The sequence below is a fragment of the Protopterus annectens genome, chromosome 5.part0 (genome assembly GCF_019279795.1).
Source record: "Protopterus annectens isolate FY-2018-M chromosome 5.part0, PAN1.0, whole genome shotgun sequence".
In the NCBI taxonomy this organism is placed as follows: domain Eukaryota; kingdom Metazoa; phylum Chordata; order Ceratodontiformes; family Protopteridae; genus Protopterus; species Protopterus annectens.
Genome location: NC_056735.1, coordinates 1178145426 through 1178173164, shown reverse-complemented (window position 1 = coordinate 1178173164; position 27739 = coordinate 1178145426). Strand labels below are relative to the sequence as shown.

At 42.2% G+C, this 27739-nt stretch overlaps 1 protein-coding gene across 1 annotated transcript in view; it reads left to right on the top strand.

Moving 5' to 3' along the window:
* LOC122801582 (ILK associated serine/threonine phosphatase) overlaps positions 1–27739 on the top strand; it is a 1071836-nt gene that overhangs the window by 631525 nt on the left and 412572 nt on the right. The window lies entirely within an intron of this gene.

The following is a 27739-nucleotide window of genomic DNA, read 5'->3' as shown; positions in this document are numbered from 1 at the left end:
GCGGGCAATCATTATCAGTTCAGAGCACTGCCGTTCGGTCTCACCACAGCACTCTCAGGTGTTCAACAAGATTATGGTAGTGGTACAGCTGCAGAGAATCCAAGTCTTCTCATATCTACTTCCAGGGATCTACTGCTACAGCACCAAGCTTTCTACTCCAACTTGCAAATCCAGTCGGGATAAATATCAATCAAGCAAAGAGCAAACTGCCCTCTACTCAAGAAATAGAATTCATAGGATGCCAGATCAATACAATTCAACAAACTGCCAAACTTCCCACATAAGAAATACTGATGTCCTTCATGGATGCATCTGCAGTCATAACAACTGGGTTGTCCTGTCGTCAGGCAACCCTTCGGTCGGCCGGATTCCAAAGTCCGGGTCCGGCTTCGGCTGATGTCGCACTTCACCCGACGTCATCTCTGTTGGTCTTCGGGTATAAAGGCATCAGCCGACGCCATTTTCCCCAGTCTTTCTTGCCGCGTGGCGCCCGAAGCAGAAGCTGTTCGCAAGTGCCGGTCGGTCAGATCCAGAGATTACTACTTCCGAATACTACTTGAAGACTTCTAAAGCTAAGTACCCGTTGGGGACTCTTTCTTGCCTCAGCCGATGTCAGAAAAAGTCAATAACTGTTTAACTTGTGGGAAACAAATACCTCATAAAGATTTCCACTCTTACTGTTTGCCTTGTTTAGGCCCAGACCACGACGTAGCAGCCTGTTCAGCCTGTGCCTCATTCAACCTAACGAACGCTTAGGCGTCGGTCGGAGTTTGCTGAACAGTTTTTCGCTCAGATTTTGCGACATTATGCCGCCGGATCCTCCGACTACCCAGATTGTTAAAAACGCAAAAAAAGACCGACACTCGCGGTCCGCGGTTTCGGCGAAACCATGGTTAAGCAAACCGCGAGTGTCTCGGTTTCGGCCGAAACCGAGAAAACTGATCAAAGCACAGCTGAATCAATGACTACTACTGAGGCTCCTGCTACCTTACTTAGAACGGCCTCAGAAATCTTACCTACAGTGGTTACTAGTGACTTATCAGACACCATCCCTTTGGATGTCTCTACCCCAGCACGTGGTGCTGCTAGGCCTCCTGCAGCCATGTCTATTAAGGCCTTTGCCAGGGCTAAAGCAGCCAAAACTACTAAATCAGTACCTGTTAAGCCCCCCTCTACTAGGCCCACTTCTAGTTCACAAATGCTTACTCTGGCAGAGGATTTAATATCCTTAATTAGGGGATCTCAATCTCACCCAGACAGGGCCTCTCAGCCCCCAGAAAAGAGACCTAGAGCAGAGCCCCGAGCCTGTGTCCTCTGATGATTCCGGAGGACTCTGATATTACAGACCAGCCAGAGGCTCATTTCTCCAATTATGAAGACTCAGATGCTGAAGAATCCATTCCAGCTGCTTCTCCACCAGAAGAATTCTCCTTTGGGGAAACCTTACATGCCATGCGAGAACAATTCCAATGGCAGGAACAGGATTTTCAGATTCCAGAAAAGACTTAGGACTTTTCTGCACCTACCACAACACAGGCCTTTAGCTATACCTCCTGTCCTCTCTGTTGTGGACGATGCATTTAATGATGTCTGCACTGCACCAGATTCCTTACCTCCAGCCCCTGTCAAACCAGACAGATTTTACAGGGTTCCAGACACTCATCACCACTTATACAAGGCCCCACTTGCAGACCACGAAACCATATCCCAGGGGCCTAAGGCAGCAGCCTCGACCACAGCAAAAAACCCTATTCCTTCTCAAAGGGAAGCCAGGTCTTTAGACAGATGGGGGCAAAAAGGTTTACACCTCTGCTACTCTCTCAGCTAGAGCTTTAAATTGTCAGTTTCACATGATACAATACCAAGAGTTTATGCTTGATCAGTTAACTAAAAAGCTATCCTCTGATGACTCTATAGATAAGAAATATATATTAGAAATGGTAAATAACATACAACAGGTTAGTAACCATTCCTTAAAATGTGGCTATGATGCACTGGAGGCTTCATTTAGATCAGCCATGACTGGCACAGTGATAAGAAGACATGCATGGCTGAAGGAACAGGTCTTACCGGATCATGTTAAAGCTAAGTTATTAGATGCACCTATGGATAAGGCCAGTTTGTTTGGTACACCTGCCCAGCAGGTAATGAAGAAAATGGAAGAAAAGGCAAAATCTGTACAAACAGTTAAAGATTTCTTGCAGGTTCAACCCCCAAGGTTTAGCAGGAACTGGCCTGCCAAAAATTGGTCCTTTCCTGACTCCACAAGATCCCAAAGGGGCAGGAATACACGTCCCAGAGGCAGAAATCAATCCAGAGGGGGTGCCTACAGAGGACGACAGTGGCAAGGTAATAACAGAGGCACAGACACAGCCACTGCCACTACAACAGCTCAGTGACTTGATTCTAACTCCGCCTACCAGGGAACAAATAGCAGCACCATTAGGCGGAAAATTAACCTTATTTTCGAAAAACTGGCACTGTATCACAAAAGACAAGTGGATTCTGCAAACCATAGACCAAGGCTACCGGTTCCACTTCCACACTTTACCAGTCAAAAGAGGAATGCCAAACCTGCCTCCAAATCAAAAAACAGAAGCTCTACAGCAGATAATGCAACTAACAAAGATGAGAGCTGTGGAAAAAGTGCCAATAACAGAACAAGGCAAAGGATTCTACTCCAGACTATTCCTAGTTCCAAGAAAGGAAAAAAGCTGGAGACCTATTCTCGACCTGTCCATCTTAAATACATACATCATTGTCCCAAAATTCAAAATGCTGACCCTCCAGCAACTTCTTCCCATGCTGGGCAAGGAGTGCTGGCTGGTAACTCTAGATCTCAAGGAGGCATACCTGCACGTCCCCATACGACCAATTTGCAGAAGATACCTCAGATTTCTTGCAGGATCAGAGCACTTTCAATTCTCAGCATTGCCCTTTGGCTTATCTACTGCGCCCAGTGTATTCACAAAATGCCTGGCATCAGTAATCGCTCACTGCAGACTACAGGGAATCCAAATTTATCCATACCTGGACGACTGTCTGCTACAGGGGGACAACAAAAGCAAGCTGACAACAGATTTACAAAGGGTCATTTACTTGCTACAAGCACTGGGATACACAGTCAATTTACAAAAGTCAAGGCTGATACCATCCCAAACAAGGACATTCTTCGGCGCGGAATTGGACACAGTAAAACAAATGGCATTCCTAACTGCAGAAAAACAAAAGAACTCCCTCTTTACTTCTTGGCACTAACAAAACAGAACAAGCTAACAGCAAGAAAAGTTCTACAGGCCTTGGGCTTCATGGCATCCTGCATAATCTTGGTTCCACATGCCAGACTACATATGAGAAAACTACAGTGGTACCTAAAGAATTTATGGTCCCAACACAGGCACAGCCTAGAAGCAGAAATTCCTCTAATCCCATGCCTAAAACAGGAGTTCCTATGGTGGGCTCAAGCATGCCAGTCAAATCCAGGCCTACCTTTCCACAACTATCAAGCAAGCCAAACCATCACAACAGACGCCTCAGACCTAGGATGGGGGGCTCACATGCTGGACAAATGCGTATAAGGATTGTGGACACAGGACCAGCTCCATTTGCACATCAACCTAAAAGAAATGCTGGCAGTAAAGCTGGCAATCCAAAAATTCAGACCATTCCTCAAAACAGGACATTTGATGATAAGGACAGACAACACCACAGTCATGTGGTACATCAACAAACAGGGAGGCACTCATTCATACCCCCTATGCAGAATGACTTTGGACCTTTGGAACCTGGCGCTCAGCTACAACATCCAGTTACAGGCAATGTTCGTACCAGGAAAGGAGAATACTCTAGCAGACATGTTAAGCAGAACCACCTCGGATGCTCACGAATGGATGCTACACCCGGACATCTTCAAGGCCATCTCAAAGAAATGGGAGATGCCACAGATAGATCTATTCGCTTCCCCTCTCAATCACCAGCTCAAAAAATTCTGCACAAGATCGCTCCACCCACTTGCATGGAAAGTGGACTCGCTCTCCTTCAGCTGGAAAGGTCTGACAGCATATGCATTCCCACCTCTTCCCTTGATACACAAGGTATTACTAAAAATCAAGGAGGAACGCCCAAGGATAACCCTGATAGCTCCAAACTGGCCAAGACAACACTGGTACCCATTGCTGAGGAGCATGTCTCGGGACAAAATATGGCCAATACCCTGATGCCTTTGATGTTAACCCAGAACAACTACAGCATCATGCATCCAAACCTAAAAACTTTGCAACTGACTGCATGGAACATCACATAGCAGCAACTAATCCAGAGCTTTCCCAAAGGGTTAAAGACATTATCCTTGAAGCCCGCAGACCTTCAACAAGAAAGAACTATGCAGGAAAATGGAAAAGGTTTGTCATTTGGAGTGCTGAAAGAGGAAAAGATGTGTCCAATATAGACATTGCTAACATTCTGGAGTATTTGGCAGAGCTTCTACATACAGGCCTGTCCTATTCCTCCATCAAGATACATGCATCAGCTATTTCAGCAGAATACAGCTTTGATCCACCTGTCTTTTCACATCCTTTACTCAGGCAGTTCCTCAGAGGGATCAAGAATGTAAAACCTCCTAGGAAACCACCATTGCCAGCTTGGGATTTGAACTTTGTGCTGGAAAAGTTGACACTGCACCTTTTGAACCAGCAGCAACAGCAGACCTGCAGCATCTATCGTGGAAAACTGCTTTCCTACTGGCAATAACCTCAGCAAGAAGGGTTTCTGAGCTTCAGGCCCTAATGGCAGTACAACCCTTCCTAATCTTCCACCAAGATAGAGTGTCCATGAGGACTAATCCTACATTTATGCCTAAGGTGGTATCCAGAGTGTCTTTAAACCAGGCAATCCACCTACCTACCTTCTTCCCAAACCCACAAAACAGAGGGGAAAGAATGCTGCATACCTTGGATGTACATAGACAGCTACGCTACTACCTGGACAGAACAAAAAGTAACAGAAAAACTGACCAGCTGTTTGTAGCCTATGCAACAGGAAGGGAAGGAAAAGCGATTTCCAAACAGACAATCTCCAAATGGATAGGAAATTGCATACGATTCTGTTACTCCTTTCATGGAAAACCAATTCCACAGAACATAAGGCCTCATTCTACAAGGGCAACAGCCACTACCACAGCCTTCTTACGAGGAGTGGCAACCAAGGACATTATTGAGGCTACTTGGACCTCCGTGCATACATTTGCCAAGCATTATAATTTACCTCTGTATTCCAGATCCCGAGCAGGGTTTGCCACTGCTGTACTGCAAGGGATCCTAACCACACCATAATCTATTCTTCCTCCTCCCTTAGTTGGCTATGGTATTCTACCCAGTTGTTATGACTGCAGATGCATCCATGAAGGACATAGTACAGTTTTGTACCTACCATAAATGTAGATGTCCGAACTGGATAGCATCTGCAGTCAGGATTACCCTCCCTCCTTCCCCTCTGTGGTACTCCTAGGGTATTTACCCTCCTAATAGCTAGCTGGCTGGGGGGAGTCTATTATGGTGTATTTGTTTGTATATATGTACATACATGCTTATTTTTTGTGTTTGCCTTCTATCTTTTTGGAAACATTGGCATTTACCCAAAATTTAGCCTTCCAAGAGGGCAACTGGCATCTGGGGCAAGAAACACTGAGGAAAATGGCGTCGGCTGATGCCTTTATACCCGAAGACCAACAGAGATGACGTCGGGTGAAGTGCGACATCAGCCGAAGCCGGACCCGGACTTTGGAATCCGGCCGACCGAAGGGCTGCCTGACGACAGGACAACCCAGTTGTTATGACTGCAGATGCTATCCAGTTCGGACATCTACATTTATGGTAGGTACAAAACTGTACTTTATTAAGACTGGTGGCTTTTCAGGTAATTCAGCATCCCCATCCACAAGCAAGATTGATTCACCATTTGTAAGGTCTGATAGCCTCTACCACCATTTAGTACCACTAATAAGAATACCGCATGAGTGTTGCAATGGACTTGTGTCAGTCTAGTGGTCACAGAGCTTTGATCTTAGCTATACCAGAATCCATCTCACTCAAATATGCAGAAACCACATAATATGATGGATAACCTCTGTCAGCTGCAGAAGGGAGACCCTTCTGTACACGTACCTTCCCTGCCACAGTAACCACAGCCGCTTCCCTTCTAGGATGGGGTGTATTTCAAAGGGAAAATGTTTTATGGAACATAGTCACCTGTGGAGGCCAAACATTTTGCATCTTTGTCTACAAAATGAGAGTAGTCCTCCTAGCATTGCAGACTATTTGGGATTACCTACCCAAGGGTGTCTTTTCCATCCAAATGGACAGTATGTCATTGGTATTGTACATCAACAAGCAAGGGGAAACATGTTCCTAGGAGGCCATGTGAGTGTGACAGTGGGTGATTTCTTCCCATCACTTCCTCGTGACAATGCATGTTTCCAGGATGTCAAATGTATTAGTGAACAAGTTGAGCAGATGTATCCTATTACCTCATGAGTGGTCTCTCAGACAGTGGCAGCAGAGAGTTTCAGCCTCTGCAGCCAACCTTGCTATGACCTGTTTGCCTCTTACCTGAACAACAAGTGCAGCAGTTATTTGCCCTCATCCCTCCACTGGGACAGTCACTGAGAGATGCTCTAGTCTGCACTTGGCCCCCAGGTGGTCTCTGTGCAATCCCACCAATATTTCTCTTGACCAAATTCATGCAGAAAGCCACAAGATGCAAGATCGTGGTTCATAGGAGGTTACTAGGCTAATGGCTCTACAGCCCTTACAAGCCTAGCCATATTTATCCCAAGTTACCCCAATTGTCGGTGGTTAGGTGAGTGAAGTTCATAGAGGTAAGGGTCTGTAGTAGTTGAAACCGACTTCTTCTGTCCAGAGGGGACATAGACACCACCTGGAATGAATTTGCAGTCATTCATCCATTGATTTAGTTTGCATTTGAAGAGGGTCAGGGAGGGGGTTCTGTTTCACGTGAATTAGAAGCTAAGTGGCAGTCTCTGGGAGATGAGTCTCTCTCTCCAGCATGACCTGCTCATGTCAGAGAATAGGTTAACATCTCTGGAGCGAGTGACAGCCCTGTTTGATTTACAAATGTATAACATTTCCATCAGGGTTGGGTCAGGGACTGCCCTGTAGTCCAGGAACAGGTCACTCCTTAGCAACATGTAGGAGACAGAATACAGTGACAAGGCTTTCAGTCTTTTCTTTTAAGACTTGTTTTGTGTACCCTGTAATTTCTTGGTGAGAAACCTCTGTGGTCTCTCCAACTGTTGCAGGTGCCTGGTGAGATGCTTGCAAAAAGGAGCATTGTACTCAATTTTTGATTTGATGAAGGCCAAGTATAATGCAGCAGCCTATACTCACCTTCCATACTCCCCCACCTAAATCTTTAACTATCTTTTCTCCAAATATCCAAAGCTTAGTTAAAATTACATAATTTTACTCTTGGATCCAGCTAAACACCCCCTTATTGTAACCTTATCCGAAACTTGGTTAAGGCCTCACATCTCTAACTCTGAGTCTTACCCCCCTGGCTACAACATCTATCGTGTTGACAGACCTAATAAGAGAGGAGGAGAGCCATCCTCTACTCCAACCAACTCACCATCTCTCCACTGTCTGCACCCTTACCCATTTTTGCTCCTGCAGAAATCCTCATTGTTGACAGCCATCTTAACCCCCATAAAAAAATTGCTATCGTCTCCATCTACATCCCCCCAGGCAACGACATTCCTAGTCTTGAACATTTTCTTTCCTGGCTCTCCCAAAATATTCCTTATGAAACCATTATTCTTTGAGACGTAAACATCGACTAGGCTCTACTTTCTTCTTCTTCCCCTACTCACCGGATCAACCTATATGGCTTCCACCAAGTCATATCCTCCCCTACTAGAACCAACAAAACCTCTACCTTGGGATCTATTATGGACTGGATCCTCATCTCAGACCCATGTATCTATCACAACCCCAGTATACTTCCTAACTTTGAGTGACCATTCCCCTACCTACATACATAGATACTCTCAACAGACACCAAAAAATCATATTTTCAGAGAATGCCTTAAGCTGATGGACTTTGACCCAGACAGGTTTAACTCTATACTCTCCCAAATAAACTGGTCCTTCCATCATCACCCCCCCCCCCCTTAATGAAGCAGTAACTGCATTCAGCAAGATATTTCTTGACATGCTAAACTCCATGGCCCCATCCAGAAAAATCAGGGTAAAATCAAACTGTGCCCCCGGCTCACAAAACACACAGCACCATTATGCATGAGCGGGACAGTGCCTGGAAAAAGTGGATAACAAATAAAACCCTACCCTGCTCCAGCATTACAAACAACTTAGAAATACTTGTAAAAAACTTATCACCAAGGATAAAAAAATCATTCTTCACCTCTAACCATAGCTGCCCACATACCAACCCTAAGAAATTCTGGTCCACTGTCAATAAAATTCTCTATCCTAGTACCCCTCCTACCCCCAACCCTTTCCCTCATGATACTGCCACTGAAACTGCTACTGTCTTGAACAACCACTTCATTGATACAATCCAAAGACTAACCCATCATAGCACCACCGCCCCCTCTCAAATGTCACCCCCACTCCTTCTTCCTCTAATACCTTCTCCTTGCATCCTGCACCCACTGCATTTATCATATACCAACTAAATAAGCTCAAACCCTGCTGTCACTCTGCTGACAACCTACCTCCCTACTTCCTGAAAATTGCTGCAAATTCTGTTGCCTACCCAGTCTCTTTCCTCATCAATCGTTCTATCACTGAGTCAGTAATCCCCGAATTATGGAAATCCTTGTACACTATCCCTGTTCACAAAGGGGGTAACTCCACTATCCCCTCAAACTTTCGGCCCATTGATATACTATCCCCTCTCTCCAGAATACTAGAAAAATGTGTTCATTCCCAACTTCTCAGACACTTGATTGATAATCTCCTAACTCCCACCCAGCATGGCTTTCGACCCTACCACATCTACCGCTCTACTCTGTTTCACCCAAACAGTATCAGAAGCCCGTGACAACAACCTACTTCTGTCCTGCCTGTTCCTAGAGCTCTCAAAGGCTTTTGATACTGTCTCTCACTCTATTAACTGTTAACTAAACTGTCTGACCTTCATCTTTCCACCCCCTCTATAGCCTGGTTCTCTAGTTACCTGTCTAATAGACTACAGTCTATATGCTGGCAAACTGTCACTTCCCTATTTCTACCTGTCAACACTGGTGTTCCCCAGGGCTCTATTCTGGGTCCCCTGTTGTTCAATGTCTTCACTAACAACTTGCACTCTACTACCAACCTCTCAACTCTCTTACAATATGCTGATGATTCCACCCTTATCACCACTGCCCACAGTATCCCTGTACTCCTCTCTTGTACCCAAGATACTTTCTCTTCCATCGAAACCTGGCTCACTGACAATCAACTAATATTAAATCCCCCAAAAAAATTCTACTTTTCCTTCCTAAAACTCTAGCACAACACAAATCCTCTTTCTACATTACCTCTGTTAACAACACCATCATCAGACCAGAACCACATGCTAAACTACTTGGCATCACCATAGATGATGAACTAAAATTTGATATCCATATTAAACAGTTCATTAAAAAAAAAAACATCAAAAACTTGGCCTCATGTACCGCAATCATAAATTTCTTTCTCCCACATCTCTCCTCTTACCCTGTTTCCTATGTGCAGCTCCAGTCCTTACCAACCTACAGACAACTCTGCTCAGCAAACTAGAGCAAACCTACAACAAAATAGCAAAATCTGCATCCAATCTTCCCTATAAAACCCACCACTGCCTTGCACTTGAATCTCTCCACTGACCTGAATTTCCTAAACAGCTACTCCTTACACAACTTCATATAACACATTCTATTATTTACAACCCCACTTCTTGGCCTTCTGTCTCCAATATTGTAGCACATTATAACCCCCAACGTCAACTTCGTACATCTGACAAACATCTTCTGAACATCTACAAACCTGCAAAAAATATTGGGAAGTCCTTTAATAAATATTCAGTTGATCATTCCTGGAACTCTCTCCCTCTTAATATAAGGAGTATTCCACTTAAGGCCCAATTCAAAAAGGAACTCAAACACTTATCTACTAAACACCTGGTCCTGTCCTTGCCTATCTCCATACTGATTCCATATACCCACCCCCTCAATCTATTTTATTTCTCTCTTTATGTCTTCACCTTCCTCTATCCACTCTCCACTTAGTAGTACCATTTCTATTACAAATCAACACCCACTTCTTGTAAACAATTACTTCACCAAGATTATCCTTGTTTGTTACTTTACTGATATACTTAGAAATCTCTATAATCACTGTAAACTTGCTTAATATTCACTTTGTTGTATAAATGTTTTGTACTATGACTACTGCAATGTAAATTTTTTCTCTACTGACTGTAATTACAACTGGAGCTTTTCTCCTCAGGTCTCCACTGAAAATGGGCCTTTGAATCAGTTGGACCAACCCGATTAACAAATGACAAATAAATAAAGAATTATAACATCGTTAGTTCTAGATGTGATTCCTTTACTTATAAGATGTGCCACATAGAAGGATGTTCTTATTATTGTGGATACGTGGTGGTCAAAGTTTAGATTGCTGTCAACCTAAGTGCCCAGATCACATACCACTGGGCCTACACTTGGGGGGTGCTGTCTATAAATAATTAGCAGGGATGCCAGCTTTCCCAAAGGGAATAATAATGCATTTTTTTACATTTAACTTTAATCCATGTCTTTTGCACCAACCATTTGTATGCGTTAACCCTGTCTGCGGTATATTAACATTGTTGGGAGACTCAATGATTGCTCCCAGTTTGCAGTTATCAGGGAACTTGGTCAACTAAAGGCTGTCCAAGTTTGCTTGGACTTCTGAGAAGTGAATTCCAAACAGTAAGGGGCCCAGCACAGAACCTTGTGGTATGCCACTGGTGGCTCGCCTTTTGCTAGAGGTGAAGTCACCCACTTTGACAGTATGTGCCCTTTCGGTGATCTACTTGGCTACCCATCTGGTAATGCAGGGGTTAATTCCCAAATGGAAGAATTTCTGTACAATACCCATTTGGGGGATTGTGTCAGATACCTTGGCTAGGTCAAGATAGGTAGTATGCACTGTCTTTTCCTCGTCCAAGGCCTTGGTGACTTTCTCAAAGAAGTCAGCAATGTTTAACAGGCATGATCTACCTTTAATGAGTCTGAACTATGTTGGGTCCAGAATTTGGAGATTACCTTTGTCCTTGTTAATAAGGTCTATAATGATTCTTTCCATGGCCTTGCAGATGAGGCTACTCAAGCTTATGGGCTTATAATTCTCAGGGTCATTTGATGGCCCTCCTTTGTGCAGAGGGATTACTGTTGCTGTCCTCCTTTTCACCAGCACATAGTCCGTTCTCAGGCTGCGGTTAAACGGGGATCCAAGTGGATCTCCCAGGTCATGTTTTAATTTGTTTAAAAGGCAACTAAGACCCTGTCTTCTTAAGGTCACTTTACCAAGTTTGGCATACTTAATAAGCTGTTATTTTATTCTACGGGAATTTTTTAAATTCTTATCAAGATATTTTTCTGTACTGTTGGAAACCATCAGTAAACTTGATCTGAGGTATTTTCGGCAGAAGGAGGAAATTGTGGGTAAGAAAGGATTCAGAGTCTCAAACCCAAAACTCTGGAAGAAAGGCTCAAGGTTAGATCCAGTCAGATCTGACAACTGAAGCATTTAACCATACAAAAATGAGACAACACAGATCTGTGATTATACTAAGCACAGAGCATTTGTTTCACTGTCAGAGACCAGTAAGTTTCAACCTGTGCAGAAGCCAGAAAATGGCACTTTCTTATACACACACTGACAGTACCCACATCCCACAGGAGAAAGTGGAGTAACTAATGGCAGGGAAACCCAAATTGTTCTTGACCATCTTGGGTCACATGGTATATACAGTTTTGATGGTGTCATTATCCACTCTACTCATGAGGAAAATATATTGGTCCGTCAGGAACACGTAAAACTACAGAGTCCATCCCCTGGAAATGAATCACCCCAGTGTTACCTTGTGTCAAGGGAAAGCTAATGTGTAGTGTAGAGCAAGTGGAATGAAACAAGTGGTGTTGTTATGACAACCAGTGCCTAATCAAACTCCTACTATGGATGCCTCAGATCATGTCCAGGGAAATGTACACATTGGATCTTAAATTGTAGAGTACCTGGATCCCAAGGTACCAAAGACCACATATGAATTTCTAAGATAGTCACCCATGCTCTGAGGGCTTTAAAAATGTGTAGCTATCAGTGACCCTAAATATAATCACAGGCAGTACCACCATGACGTTGTTTACAAACAGTTGGTGGACGCACATGCATTCTTACCTCCTTTGCAGGTTGAACATATATATCTGGGTCCTGGCCCTGCAGTCAAACACGTCTTTAAGAGCTACCTGTGTACCAACTCAAAAAAAATGTGGTGGCAGATCCATTAAGCATGACCTCCTCAGAGCCACACTGATGGTGTACAGGGAGACCTTCCTGCATTTCAAATTCAAATAGAGTGGCTCAGAGAAAGATCTGTTTAACTGTCTTTTGGTCAGACAGTAAAAAAAATTCTTCAGAGCACCTCACTGGTTGTATGGGCAGTAGATGTCTTCTTGAATTTAGGAGGGTCTGTTTTTATATGTTCCCTTCTTTACCCTTCCTCTCCAGGTTAATACAAAAGATCAAGAAGGAGAGGCCAGATCATTAAGGAAGATCACCATACAGAATGTTCTTAAAGCTGCAAAAAATAGTCTTAAGAACTAAGCCAAAACAGGAATGTAGAATGGAGATTTTACCAACAGGGATGACTACAAGTAGGGATATAGAAGATAGGCAAAGAGGCTTAAATTTACTGAAAGCACTGGCAAAGGAACCAAACTATTAGGAACAAGTAACAAAAGTGGGAAAGGTAGTAGATGAGGGCAGGAAGAAATTTGACTGCAGGTTAGAGACTGCCTTCTCTACCAAGATTTGGTATCAAAATATAAGCTAAGAGAAAGGGATAGGGGAGTGCTAAGTGAAAGACCAGTTCAGGTAGAGTTTTTAGTGTAGTCTAGATCAGCTGCCATTAAAAAGGAGATAATTAGTAGGGCATATAAAATATTGCATGGTAACTATAAGAATCAATCAGAGCGGGTTAGAAAAGATTGGTAAGAGAGAGTGGAAGGCAATTTACAAGGAACAGTGGAGGGACATCTAAATGGCTCCCTCATATGCTTGCTTGGAAGTGTTGCATATTATTTTTAATACCCCAAGCAGATTTATTTTTTCTTCTGGTAGATAACAATTGCTGGCGTTGTGATGGAAAAGAGAGTGGAAACAACGAACATGTTTTTTGGGAGTGTAAGGAGATGGCAGATGTTAAAAATTTCCCAAGGAGTACTCTATCAGAAATGTTGGGTGACCAAATGTTGGTGAATATAGCAATAACCGACGATGTTGGTGTGATATATTAAGATTTACCATGGTTGATGTGATTAAATAAAAACAACCATGGGTAAATCTTAATATATACCACACCACAGAGTTGGTTATTGCTATTATACGACATTAAGAAAAAAATGACTTAAGTTTTTCTTAAGTAATATCTTTGTATAATGGCACTGTGGTGTCTTTCCGCTTCTGCTACATATCCTGTTGCTTTTTTTTTTTTTTTTTTTTTTTTTTTTTTTTTTTTATGTACTGCCCATGCGTATGGGACTTGCTTTACCATGCTTCCCCAGTACATCAATGCTTCGGTAAGGAAACAATGGAGAAAAGAAGGTCTCTGTTGCTCCTTTTCTCTCTTTTTTTATTTAAAAAAAAAAAAAAGTTTCGGACAGTTTAGGGGAAGAACAGAGACAGAATGGTGGAAATACAAGGAAAATCAGGTACATGTCTTTAGTTTTGAATAACATACCTAATTTTCCTAGTATTTTCTCCGTCTGCTCTCTCTTTTATGTCCGGAGCCCGGATGTCTGATTTTGTTTATTTTTGTTAAAAAAAAAAATTAAAAGTTACAGTATACACCAGTGGAAAAAGGTCCAGGCATCCAGAACTTTTTCCATTGGTATATGCTTGGAATTACAACGGGCACGCTGATTGGGCTGGCTAGTCAGAGTGCTCGTTTTCGAATATTAATAGCCAGTTGTATAATAAAGAAGTTGCTATTTTGAGCTGGGACATGGAATCTGAATTGCCTATGCATAGTAAGGCCTTACTAAATTTAATGCTGTTAGCTGCTGAAAAAATATACTAGAAATGCACTAGAACATGGAAATCACAATGTAAATCAGTTATAATTCAACTACTGAATATTGTAAAGGAGATGAAAGAATTAGAGATGGGATCTTTAGAAAAAAAGGAAAAAGCAAATTGTATAACTGAAATTTTGGATAAAATACATGCAAGATAATTGTTAAAAGGAGGATTGAGATTTATGGGAAGGTGGAATTGGAGAGAATTTTTAAAAAGAAAAAAGCTTATATGTAATGTATAATGTGTGAATATGATGAATGATAATATGGTTTGTTTATTTCTCTATTATTGTATGGGTGTCCATGTCTTAAGTGATGATTTAATATAGGTGCTTAAAAAAAGAGCGCGAGAGACCAGAAATGATTCTCATAGCCCCATCCTGGTCAAGGCAGCACTGGTTTTCTCTCTGCATCCAGATGATAAGACCAAAACCGTAAATGCTGCCTCAGCATTTCTGCCTCCTAATGCTGTTTAGGGGTTGCTTGGTACACCCCAGTCTGACCTCATTGAATATTACATCTTATCGAGTATGACCTTATTAACTCTTATGCACCTTTGCTCTAAGGGCGTGCCGAAAATTATGAAGAAAGCTAGGATGCTAAATACAACAAAAAAAATCATACCTAGCAAAATGGGAAAGATTTTCCCTCTGGTGCCAGAGGAGGAACCAGCACCCAGCATATGTGGATGTCTCAGTGGATCTGTTTTTTCTTTTCCATCCGCCTCTACTAGTTTGTTAGTGTCTGCTCCCTTGGCTTCCAGATTGCCTGTGAGACACTTTCTTAAGAGCATCCTCTACCTCAATCCCTGTTGCTGAACGTTGTGTTGGAAAAAGTGACTTTGCTAATGTTCAGGCTTGTGACAGCTGGGAACCTAACATTCTTAATTTGGAATACAGCATTCCTCATTTCACTTGCCACTGCATGAAGGATGTCAGAGCTTCAGGGCTTATGTGCACAGAGACACAGCTCATATTACACAAAAACAAGGTAACCTTGCACATTAACCTGTCATTTATGACCATGGTGGTTCTGGAGATGGCTGTCGACCAATTTGTGCAATTACTTGCTTTCTTCTCCCTACCTGAGAAGTACAGGTAGAGCCCAAGCCATCAGAAAATCCAAACTGTTTGTCGTCTTTTCTGTCTTCTTGTACTTTTCACAATGGATGGAAATTACACACAGGGCTGTCCCTTAGCCTAGCACTATTGTAAGATCGGATAAAAAGACCTGAAGGTGGCACCGGCAGGTGCCACTTATGTACTAGGTACGTGAAGACTTCTAAGGTAAGATGACAGCCCAGCACTGAGCTTAAGGATACCAAACTCAAAATCTGGATGGACATTGCACCTCAGCCTGCAGCACAGTCCCCTACAGTGATGACTGCAACAATAACCACAGTAAAACATCTACAGTTATGGTAGGGTATTCATTATTCCCACTGCTGCAGTTTCCTTTAGGCTATATGAGTTGTCTTACACAAGATGCAACAACTGCCCAGCTACCAAAAGCTCTGGCTCCCTCCCATACTTTCACTCTAACTGCTGATTGGGTAGCCCTATGGAGGGAAAGTCTACAGTACTTTTTGCGGCCTTTTGAAGAAGCAGCCCAGAAAATCACAAGAGCAGCAGCCAGTCTTCAGTTCTTTTCTTGCAGATAAGCCCCCATTGGGGAATCTTTCCACACAGAAATGCTTGCTAATTATATTTGTATTAAAGAAAAACATTGTTTACTTGTATTTAATTTTAGTGATTCTGTCCCCTTTAAGAAACCCATCATTTTTCTGAGATCTAAAGTCCCATGTTTGGTATTGCTGTTTTTAACTTTTGTTAATTTGGTGACAAAATATACTCTTTATGTAAGCTTTTTTATTTTTTAAAGGAAAGTTTAGTGTGGGTAAGTGTTTCAGATAGGCAGAGATAACTTTGGGTTATGTAGTACTTGTGTACACAATATGAAAATTTACCTGCCATTTTTTGTGTCAGACTAAATTTTCTTTGGAGGTTTTTCTGACAGGAATATAGTGTTCTTATGCATTACAATGTTTTGAGGACTCTCTATGTGTGAGAAGGTGCAAGTGTGCTGCTTGTGGAAAGTGACAGCTTACCTTTCGACCATCTCTTTGCAGTGATACTGTTTGCCATATGAAGCATCCTCTTTGTTCACAGCATGGATACTTAGCCTGTTCCTGCTGGTCCATCTTCTGTAGTTCATAGAAAAAAACAACTTGCCAAACAGCCCTTGCTGACTCATTGGGCTCAGTCTTCAGTTCAGCTGATGATAGGTGATTATGCAGTGGCAAGTATGGTTATGCAGTGGCAAGCAGTAGTCTTTCCTCAGACCAATCTCTCACTCAGCTTTCTGGCTTCCTCTGGTGTAGTCCTTTCAGCCACCATGAACCAGGGGTCAACCACATCCTCTTCATCTGTTCCAGTGCCCAAACTGGTCATGGGAGAACATCTTTACTGGAGCATGGAGACATACCGGGGAATGCTGCTTATTATGTCCTGGGAAAGAAGTATCTTCTCCTAGACAGTCATCGGGGATACCTCTAAAGAAAAAAAAAAAACAAAAGGTTAAATATTGTTTATCATAAGGTATGGTGTCTTTTTGAAAGCCTTAGTTAGGAAGTTGTTACAGTTAATCCTTCAGGTTACAGTACCTGTAAATCAGATTAGAAATATTTCTAAGGAAGACATGTCAGATGACTTGGATATTTACCAGGACAGATTTTTTTTCTTCTCCTGCAGACTTCCAAGCTCAAATCTATTATTCAGAGGAAACTTTGTCCTTGCATCCTCCTCTGAAATATTTTTTTCTTTTCTCAAGACTATAGCCAGCATGAGTGAAGTGTTTTTATGAGGACAAATGTATGTTGTCCCTGAATTGAGGAGATATGATTTATTGCACATGGATATGTCATTGTACTCCTATTCTTCCATTAGTGCAGCCTTGGAAGATGTATTTATAGCTGCCTGTGACAACCCTGATTCACAACCTCCATTCCCCCCAAAAAATCAGATAGGCTTTATAAAGTTTCTCAAACTAACAAGCCTTTATTTTCTCACCTTAGGTCTGACCATGCAGCCATTTTCCACATCTTCACTAGTAGGATAACATTCTTTTTATCCTCCAAACCTTCCCCTTTGGACAAGGAGAGGGAGATTGTAGACAGATTAGATTTGGGAATATTGGCATGTCAAATTCTTATCTATCAGGCCTATATGTGGATTTTTTTTGTACATACAGTTTGAGGGAATTGGCTGCCTTACTTCCCTCCTAAATGTAGTGCCTGTCTCAGTTCTATTGTTTCTATCATTTTCAAGTATTTGAACATGTTTTTAGAGGTGTCAGGATTGTGCAGATACTGTGTCTAGGGCCACAGTTTCTGCTACCACTTTGTGGAGGTATGTATGGGTACAAAATCAAAAGTTTTCTGTTTCAAATTTTGAATTCCAGTTTAGACAAGGAAGCTTAATTTAGTCCATCTGTTATTCAGGTCCTCAATTTGATTAGAGTGGGAAGTTCATTCAAGGAGTTTCTAAGATTTTTTAGCCCCAGCCTTTACATACCTCCCAGATCTCTTTCTTTGTCTAACAAACAAAACAAAATAATACCTGCCTTCTTAAACTAAACATGGAAACAAAAAAGTGATGACAGGAAGGGGAACCTAAAAAGGGACATTGTACAACTTCAGAATGACTACAATAGCATTCTTTCCCCCACTTCTACCCCATCTCTTAATTTGTCCCTGCAGCTGTCTCTGTACATTCCCCTTTGGCAACAGATTGCCCAGGTTGATCATGTGGCGCAGTTGTGCAGTAGTTAACATTGTTGCCTCACAACAAGAGGTTATCCGGTTTGATTCTTGGCTGGGGTGCCTTCTGTGTGGAGTCTGCATGTCCTCCCTGCATTCGAGTGGATTCGTCTGGGTACTCTGGTTTCCTCCCACATATCAAAGACATGCGTCTGGAGTGTTTTTCCCTGGGCTTCCGCTGAAAGTAGGCTGTGTCCTAATCGGACTTTCCCAGTCAAGAAATGTTTAAATAAATAAATTTAAATAAATTGCTGCAGACTCTTGGGTGTTAGTGGTGGCTACAAATACTCTTTTCAGGAGAGTTCCTCTCTATACTCCAAACCAAACAGAATTTTACTTTCAGGTTCTTCAGCACTTATTCATAGGAGTCGTAGAACAATGACATTGCATCAAAGTGGCAATAGTTTCTATTCTAGAACATTCCTGGTACCAAAGAATCTTCTTTGAGATCAGTGCTAGATCTTTCCATCGCAAATCTGTTTGTGAAAGTTCTAAAATTCAGGATGTTGGCCCTTCAGAGTCTGTTACTTCTCATCCCCCAGGTAAGCTTTGTGGCAGCATTAGATCTAAAAGTGCATACCATCCCATTCCCACAGGCAAAGGCTTCAGGAAATTTCTCAGATTTTCTGTTTCTGGGTAACATTACCAGTTCTGTGCATTGTCCTTTGGGTTGGTTATCTGCTACTCCAAGGGTGTTTACAAAGTGCCTACCTTCAGAGAAAGATTTTCTTGAGAAAGATTCAATGGTTTCAAAAAAAACACATGGACGTAACACTTTTATCTTCTTAAATTTTAGATTCCAATTCTTGGGCTTTGAGAAAAAAAACTACACTGGTGGAGACTATAAGTACAAGCAAATTTAGGTCTCTCCTTGTCTCCTCTACCCACAAGTCAGTCTGTAGCTGCTGACGCCTCAGATTTCACTTGGGTGGCAATTTCAGTGGGGAGTAATGGTGCAAAGTGTGGGATTCTGCACAGACAAAAACACACAATGTCAGACATGTTAGCAGTGATCCATACCTTAAAATCTACATAATCTGTGGTCCTCAGTACTGCTCCAGGTGATTACAGATAACATCACAGTAATGTGATACATCAACCTGCTTGGGGGTTGGGGTTACAAGATTGTTCCCTCTTTGCAAGAAAGCAGTGATGGCTTTGGAAGGTAGCTCTTCAGCACTCAGTAACCCTCCTATCATCCTATAGTCTGTCAGTGCAAAATAGTGGCAGACAAGCTGAGCAAAACTAGGACAATCTCTCATGAATGGAAATTGAATGAGGGAGTCTTCTAGGAATTGATCCATTTGTGAAGAACACCCCAAGTTGATCCTTTTGCCTCCTTTCAAAATGGACAAATTCTGCTCCAGAAGTTCTTGCATGCAGCTTTCATCCCCATGGATAAGAATGTTCCATTATGCATTTCCACCCTTTCAACTGATGCCAAAGGTAATTCTGAATATTCAGAAGGACTTTTCAAAAATTAGCAATGTTTTTTTTAAGGTAACGTTGACTGTAAAAAAAAATAATAATAAAAAATAAAAAAAATGCTGAAGGGCTTTGTTTAGCCATATGTGGATAGTTCTTAATGTATTGCAATATTCTGTTGTAGTAATGTAATTTGGGAGCAGCAAAGCTGTAATATTACACTAAAAGGGTAAAAGAAAGGAAAGGTAGAACAAATACATCTAAATAACAGTATACAGTGATGCATGGGATTAATGCAGCTGTCCTCTGCTGTTTTGTATGGTCTGTAGTGCTCATAAACAGTGTAAAACTTTAAGGTTTTATCTACATTTATGATGACTGAATTTTCAATTAGCCTAAACAGAGGCATGGAAATTGAAGGCTAATTCTATCAATGGTTTACTTAGTGAGTGCAAAAACAAGGCACCCTATAAAGACTTTTGTGGATTAGCTGTTGGAACTACTGGATTATGTCTTCATTAGCACCAAGATTACCTGCATTCTCCAAGCATCCAGCTCAAGTGTACAGACTTGTACACAATTTGGCTTTCTGCAAGGTAGCTGCTGATTAGTTAATTGCATTGGAAGCTGTTGGAACTACTGGATTATGTCTTCATTAGCACCAAGATTACCTGCATTCTCCAAGCATCCAGCTCAAGTGTACAGACTTGTACACAATTTGGCTTTCCGCAAGGTAGCTGCTGATTAGTTAATTGCATTCTTACCACAACGAGAAGGTGCTTGTCTAACAGTAAGCTTAGGAAAGATGCTGTTGAAGTGTATTGTGATATTTAGAGTGGGACCGAGTAAGTAATGCCAATATACTCAAGAGCCTGCTTGAAAGCATGAACTAAGAGCGGATTCAAATTTTGTGAAAGCATCTGTGACAAAATGTCTGTCTGCAAAAAAGCTAAGGTTCCCAGCAGAGAAAGCATGCTATTACGAATAATGTGATTTGTGGTATTTAATGTACTGTGTTGTCCTTCCTTCCTGTTGTCCTTCCTTCCTTGGCAGTTTCTGTTTACCTGGCATACCTGTCTTACTAAAGAGCACCTCTTTTCAGCAAATTGGGTTATGATTTGCTTTTGGGCCAATTCTAGTGACTTAGATAAAAATCAGGGATCTGGGCTGTAAATACAGACACTCAGTGAAGAAGAATAACCAGAGAGTTTGCAGTTTTGTGCTTGGGTTTAGTATGTTTAAACTTTTAATACATAAAATCAGTTGTGTCTACCATTTGTATCCCTTCTTTTGTGTTAACATGCATTTCAGCTGAGTAGCAACTTAAACACTGATGTAGGAGCACACCTGTCAAATTCTTTGCTCAATCATTCTCGACAAACCCAAAAATAATGGGGAGACAAAGGCCAAAGTCAGGGATTGTGGTACTCGTAATTTATTTAAAAGTTAATAGAATGGCAAGTTTTGCATTAACGTGCATTTTGTTAACAGTAAGAAACTTTGACTGGCATTAACTGACTGCTATCCCCAGTGATTTAGCACAAAATAAAACATATGAGGAACAGTGCAAAAATACAAGACAAATTCAGGAAACATGTAAAGTCAGGACAATTGAGAGGTTTGTGTAGGAGTGACATGCAGCAGGTGTGGGGTAAAAAATGGTAGGTAACATAAAAGGTTGTCTACCCTTCAGATCTTTCTTGTACATATCAGCTTTTGAAGTTTGTTTTTTTTTTTCCTGTCACAAGATGTTTAGAACCGTTTCCATCGTGTTTCCTACTTTATTAGTTGGCTGAAATGAGAAGGAACACTTGAACAGGAACCTTGATAGCTCAACTTGTCTGGTTTCAGAGTACACATGATAAAAACTTAAAAATGGCCTAGAGGCAATGAGTGCAGACGAGGGCAACATGTTTTCTTTTTGTTCACTTTTGTTTTTTAGATAAACCTAAACAGCATTATAACACTTTTCCAGGCAAGTCTTTATTGTAGCTGTAGTAAATCTTAATTTTGTAGTACTTTCAAATGTGCATTTCTTGTGTCTTCTGTGCTGTACATTAGCAGTTTGTTATTTTTTGCTGCAACCTTTTTATCAGATCTCAAGTGAGATTTTCATTTTGAATGCGTCAGGAAAAAATGTCATTGAAATGAAACCTAGTTTGTCAAAACATTTAATTTGCATTGCTCCTGTACTGCCCATTTGCTGTACCCTGATGTCCTTTTGCAGAGCTAAAAAATGTGTCTTGCCTTAAGGATTACTTTCTTATAATTAATGTATTTTTTTCCCCACATACCCACAAATTCTTCTGTATAGATGTATTTTAGTAACAACTTGTGTGTTACGGTGCATTTTCTTAGATAAAATCAGGAAGGAGTTGGCAGGAATTCACAGCTGAATCAAAACTAAAATCCACAAATGTTTTTTGAAAGACCTTGTTCCATCTCCCTAGGCACATTTATAGTCAGTGTCCTTGTTTGGAGATGTGCAGTCACATTTTTGTGTTCTCTTATTTGTACCACTAATATGCAGTGCTACTAATTTCTTGAAACATATTACCTATTGAAAAGGATGAATTGAGAAACCTGTTGACTGAAAGTAGGCCACTGTTAGAAACTGAATAATAATCCAGTTATGTGATCAAATGAGAACTTCTGTCTCTGAATACATCTTATAGCATTTGTGAGAGAAAAAACAAAGCTACTGAACTCCTTGGAATCCATGTAAAACTGTTAAACTAGACATTGGGGCTTAGATATAGACTACCACATTGATAGATGCCCATTCTGGTTCATTCTTACATATGATGCCTCCATTTTTTGTATGGTCCTTACCTCAGGTTTTTATTTTAAGGTTTAAATAGACCTTATTTTCTTCTTTTCTTTGATGAAGTACAGTTCCTTCCAGTACATTGAGAACAGTAAAGGATGCACAGTAATATTTTTTCATCCCCTTTCTTCCTCCAAAATCTAAAACCTATAGGTAATTCAATTAAAAAGGGTACTAAGTTGTCTTTAGAACTTGTTAGTAGTGTGTAGTATGCTCTTCTTGTAAGCTACCAGGTTCTCTGTGACACCTTTTGCCTTGTGTGTTTTCTTTTTGATTCTAACCCACATTTTATCCGCCACATAACACAAGCACTCAGGTCACTCCAAGGCAAGTACAAATATGACTCAGTCATTGTCCATGCTGGTGTGAATGACCTGAGACGTACCTCCCTGGACTGCATGAAAAGAGACATAGAGGAGCTCTCTGAGCATGTATCCCAGGCCGGTATGACCCTGACCTTGAGTAGCATCTTACCCTCACCAAGAATGATGCCACAATATGAAGACAAGATGATCAATTTCAACAACTGGCTTAAGTATTGGTGTCATTCAAAGGGAATCCAATGCTTGTCAGCCTGGGATGACATGCTCGACAAGCCACGATGCTTCGCTAGGGACGGCTTGCACCTGTCACCCCTGGGCTTTCGGATATTGGCAAAGGCTCTTGCTACCCCCATAGTGCCTTTTTTAGGCAAGGCTCAAAAGACAAACCCACCTCCATAGGTATCACAAGGGATAAGAAACTAAGAGTAATGCTACTCAACGCCAGAAGTCTAAACCTCAAGATGCACGCACTCGAAACTCTCCTTAGCATGGGGAACATCAATATCTGTGCAGTAACAGAAACCTTGGTTCAAGGCTCCCGAGAGCACACCAGCACTACCAGGTTATACCTCATACCATGCTTTTCGGCCCCAAAACTTGGACCGAACCACAAAAGGAGGGGGAGTATCAATATTCGTCAAAGATACCCACACCTCCAGGTTGGTGGCACAGCACAAAGCATCAGAGACTATCCATGTGCAACAAACAGTGGGTAAAACTGCCTTCCAGTTTATAGCCTGCTACAGACCACCCTCCCAAACCCAGGAACACCACTCGGCCTTCCTGAGAACAATGGAAAATATGAAGGTCTCTCCAAACACCATTATATTGGATGACTTCAACTACCCAAACATAGACTGGGAGCATTACTCTAGCTCCAGCACCCTAGCCCAAAGGTTCCTAGAATTTATAAACTCAGATGCTATGGAACAACTTGTTACCACTCCCACAAGAGGGAAAAACATACTGGACCTGATCATCACCAACATGGGGACTCTATGCTCCAGACCAGAAGTGTATCCCTCACTGGTAAGATCAGACCATAAACTAATCTCACTGGATATTCACATCCCGACCCCACCCCCTGCCCAGAAAACCACAGTGAAAAACTTCTCTAAAGCAAATTTCACACTCCTCAAAACCGAGGTGAAATCCTTCAAAGCCCCCGGGCCTGTGGAAAATACGGCCCAGACCACAGAATCCTTTATAAACGCATTCTATGAACACCTTCAGGAATGCATGGCTCATGCAATCCCAAATAAAACCAAGATCCAATCCTCCAAAGGCAGACGTCCTGTCTGGTGGACCCCAGCCATAAACAAACTATACAATAGAAGGAGGAAGCTACTACATGATAGAGCAAAATACCAGAAAGGGAAGGCATCTCTGATCAGTATTAGCAAAAAACTACGGGCACTCATAAAATCATCTAAGGCCAACTTCGAGAGAAAAATTGCACAGGACACTAATGTTAGGAACCTGGGTGGGAATTCCCAGATATGCTCAGAATTAGTCCAAAATGACAAAAAATACACCGAACCCACAGACATTGCTAACATCCTAGCTGACAGGTTCAGCGCAAACTTCTCCCCCCCCTTCCCCACCAAAAGGGCAAATATCTATCCCAGCAGAGTGCTGCCCCCCCTGACATCTCAGATGCTCAGGTAAGAGACGCCCTCTCCAAAGCAAAAAACACAGCATCAATGGGACCAGACGGTGTCCCGGGCTGCGTCCTACATGAACTCCAAGAAGAGCTAAACCCAAACATAAAACTACTGTTCAATCTCAGCCTTACTACAGGATATGCACCCAAAGAGTGGCGTACAGCAACAGTGGTCCCTCTCCACAAAGGTGGTGCCTCAACGGATCCTGGAAACTATAGCCCCATAAGCCTGACTAGCTTGGTCTGCAAAGCTATGGAAACGATCATCATGGACCTCATAAATAAAGATATTGGGGACCTACAGGCACTGGATCCTACCCAGTTCGGCTTTCTTAAGGGCAGATCCTGCCTCTTAAACCTGATCGATTTCTTTGAAACAGTCACCAAGGCCATTGACGAGGGGAAGGTGGTCCACACAGCCTACCTGGACCTCGCAAAAGCCTTCGATACAATACCCCACTCGGGCATTATAGATATGCTCACCAGCTTAAATATAAACCCTTATGTCACTAGATGGGTTGCAAACTGGCTCAAGGACAGAACCCACGTGGTTAGAATTGCTGGAGGCATGTCATACTCCAAACCAGTTACAAGTGGCGTCCCACAAAGCTCAGTCCTGGGACCTGTCTTGTTCAGTATATATTTCTCGGAGGTACAGGCCAACACGGAAGGACTGTGGCTGACCAAGTTCGCAGATGACTGCAAACTGGGCGCCATAATCGAGACTCCAGCCGACACAAGCATTTTCCAAAAGGGCCTCATAGAGACAGACAACTGGTGCCAGAGCCATGGCCTCAAGCTAAACGCCAAAAAGTGTATAGTCATCCCCTTTGGCAAAAACAAAGTGCCCACAAATTACCACATAGGTGGTAATCCATTAAATACAGAAGAAGTAATTAGGGACTTGGGGACCCAAGTTGATAGCAATCTCTCATTTGACAACCACGTGGCCAAAGTGGTTAGAAAAACATTTTATATAGCCCACCTAATCATGAAGGGATTCACATCTAGATCAGGGGAGGTCGTCGTGCCTCTTTACTCATCCCTCATCTGGCCCATAATTGAGTACAATGCCCCTTTTGGGGATGTACCTTACCAGACACCTGCAGCAACTGGAAAGACCCCAAAAGTACCTCACCAAGAGGATCAAAGGGCTCAAACAGATGCCATATGCTGCCCGGTTAAAGAAACTTCAGCTCTACTCAGTGGCATACTGCCTGCTCAGAGGCAATCTGTGCCTTGTGTATAAAGCCATGTCCAACCCAGAATTAATGGACATGCTGCACCTCAGAAAATCCAAATCCCATTGAGCTACACGCTCGAGAGACTTGAACCTCAGCACTGAAATAAACAGGACATGCTGGAGGGACAGATTCGTAACCCAGAGGCTCCCTTCACTCTGGAATAAAATCCCAGTCCAGGTTAGGCAGAGCCCCTCATTGACTCTCTTCAAGAGAAATCTTGATGAGTGGATGGGAGATCGTATGTTTACTCCGGGTATCACTTCTGTGTCACTGTTGGACAGAGGCACAGTATACTAACCTCGAAAAGGGGCATAGCAAAATTAATTTAAAATGGGTGGCGAAAGCCAAACACACTCTGGCTAGGCTTATAAATGCCCTAGGGCGGATAGCCTAGTATGAACCTATGAACCTGCCACTGAAATGATGAAGCTCTGTTTGTTATTTAGGCTAAGTATTCAGTCTGTGCAGGGAAGGATCAGAACCCAGTAGCCAGTGCAAGATGTGTTCTTCAAGCATGTCTCCAGGTTTTTTTACTACCTGTCTATTAATATTGTAATGTTTTACTGCATCTGTTTTCACACAAAAAAGGAAATAAAGATTTTATACAAAAAAAACATGTCTCTAGGTTTGATTGTCTGAAGTCTTAAATATTGTAAGAAATCTTAGCAGTGGATATATCAGTTTCAGATTCTTATAATAATTTTCTGTAGATCATAGCAGTTATTGGTGCTGTATGCCAAAGTAATGGAAGGAATGAGTAGCAGCTGTGAGGGACTGAAAGAATGAAACTTATTGCCAACAGCCTGATGCCACAGAAGTGTTATTGCATTTCAGAGGCATCTTTTTAGCCTTGGACAGAAAGATTGCTTATGTCCTTCTGTTCACTTGCTACAGTATTCATAACATGAGGGATCTACAGACAAAAGGCGACCCAACGTTGGCCAGTATACAAATGTCTTGTACTACTCAAGGATACGCAGTATGTCGCATGTAGACTGCAGTTGGATGTAGGCCATAAAGGCGACATATGCACTTACCATTCTCAGAAATTTTCTGCCACCAGTCATAATGCCATTCTGACCATTGGTTTGATTGTTTCAGTGATTGTGACTTCAGCATTTTGCAGACAAGTGCCCTGTTAGGGAAAATGTTCTCTTTACTACTGTTTTGTTTATGTCATTTAAGAAGGGCAAGTGCTAGTGTGGATGATAAATTCCACGTAAGGACACCCATCTACAATGTCTCTTTTGCTTAGGGCCTAGCCACAGCCATAAGTCCTGTTGCATTTGCCAGCTTTTCATACCCAAGACACTTAGAATCAGGCTGTCTTCTCTTGCTATGTATTTAGAGAACCAATGGCTTAAGTTGTTAGCTAAGCATATGGAAGATACCTCAGGGTCCTATGCCATGCTGGTGAAGCACAAGACCCAGAAGCCTAAGCCTGCGGCTTCTGCTGCACCTCCATCATTAGACTCCTGAGGTGTTAATCAGGCATGAATTCACGGGTGGTTGGGAGGGTGGCTTAATGGCTAAGGTGTTTGCCTTACAAACACAAGGTGCAGGGTTTGAGTCTCACAAGGGATAATTGGCTAGGCTTAAAATGGCTCGCAAGGGCAGTTAGCTTAATACTAAACTATGAGTCCAGATGTTCTTCGTGTTTCACTGTTGCAGTCATCACCTGTGGGTTATTCCTACTGTGGTAGCCCTCGCTCGTCCCGAATACCAGAGTTAATATTTTTCTGCATCAGCTGCTGTCACCTGTAGACTGACGTCAGGTCATCAGTGTTATAAAGCAAGGCAGCTGACGCCATTAACCCGGTCTTTCTTGCCATGGAGCCCGTCGCAGAAGCAGTTCGCAACCATGCCGGTCGGTCTCTAACAGAGCTCGGATCACAGCTGAAAAGGTCTAAAGATAAGTACCCCGTTGGGGATCTTTTTTTCTTGTCCTAACCGATGTCCGAAAATGTTAATTGTCTCACCTGTGGAAAGCAGATCCTACACAGAGACTTCCATTCATACTGCATCACTTGATTAGGCCCAGACCACGACATCATACGTTGCTGGTTCTGTGCCCTCTTTAACGTGAGAACCAGTCT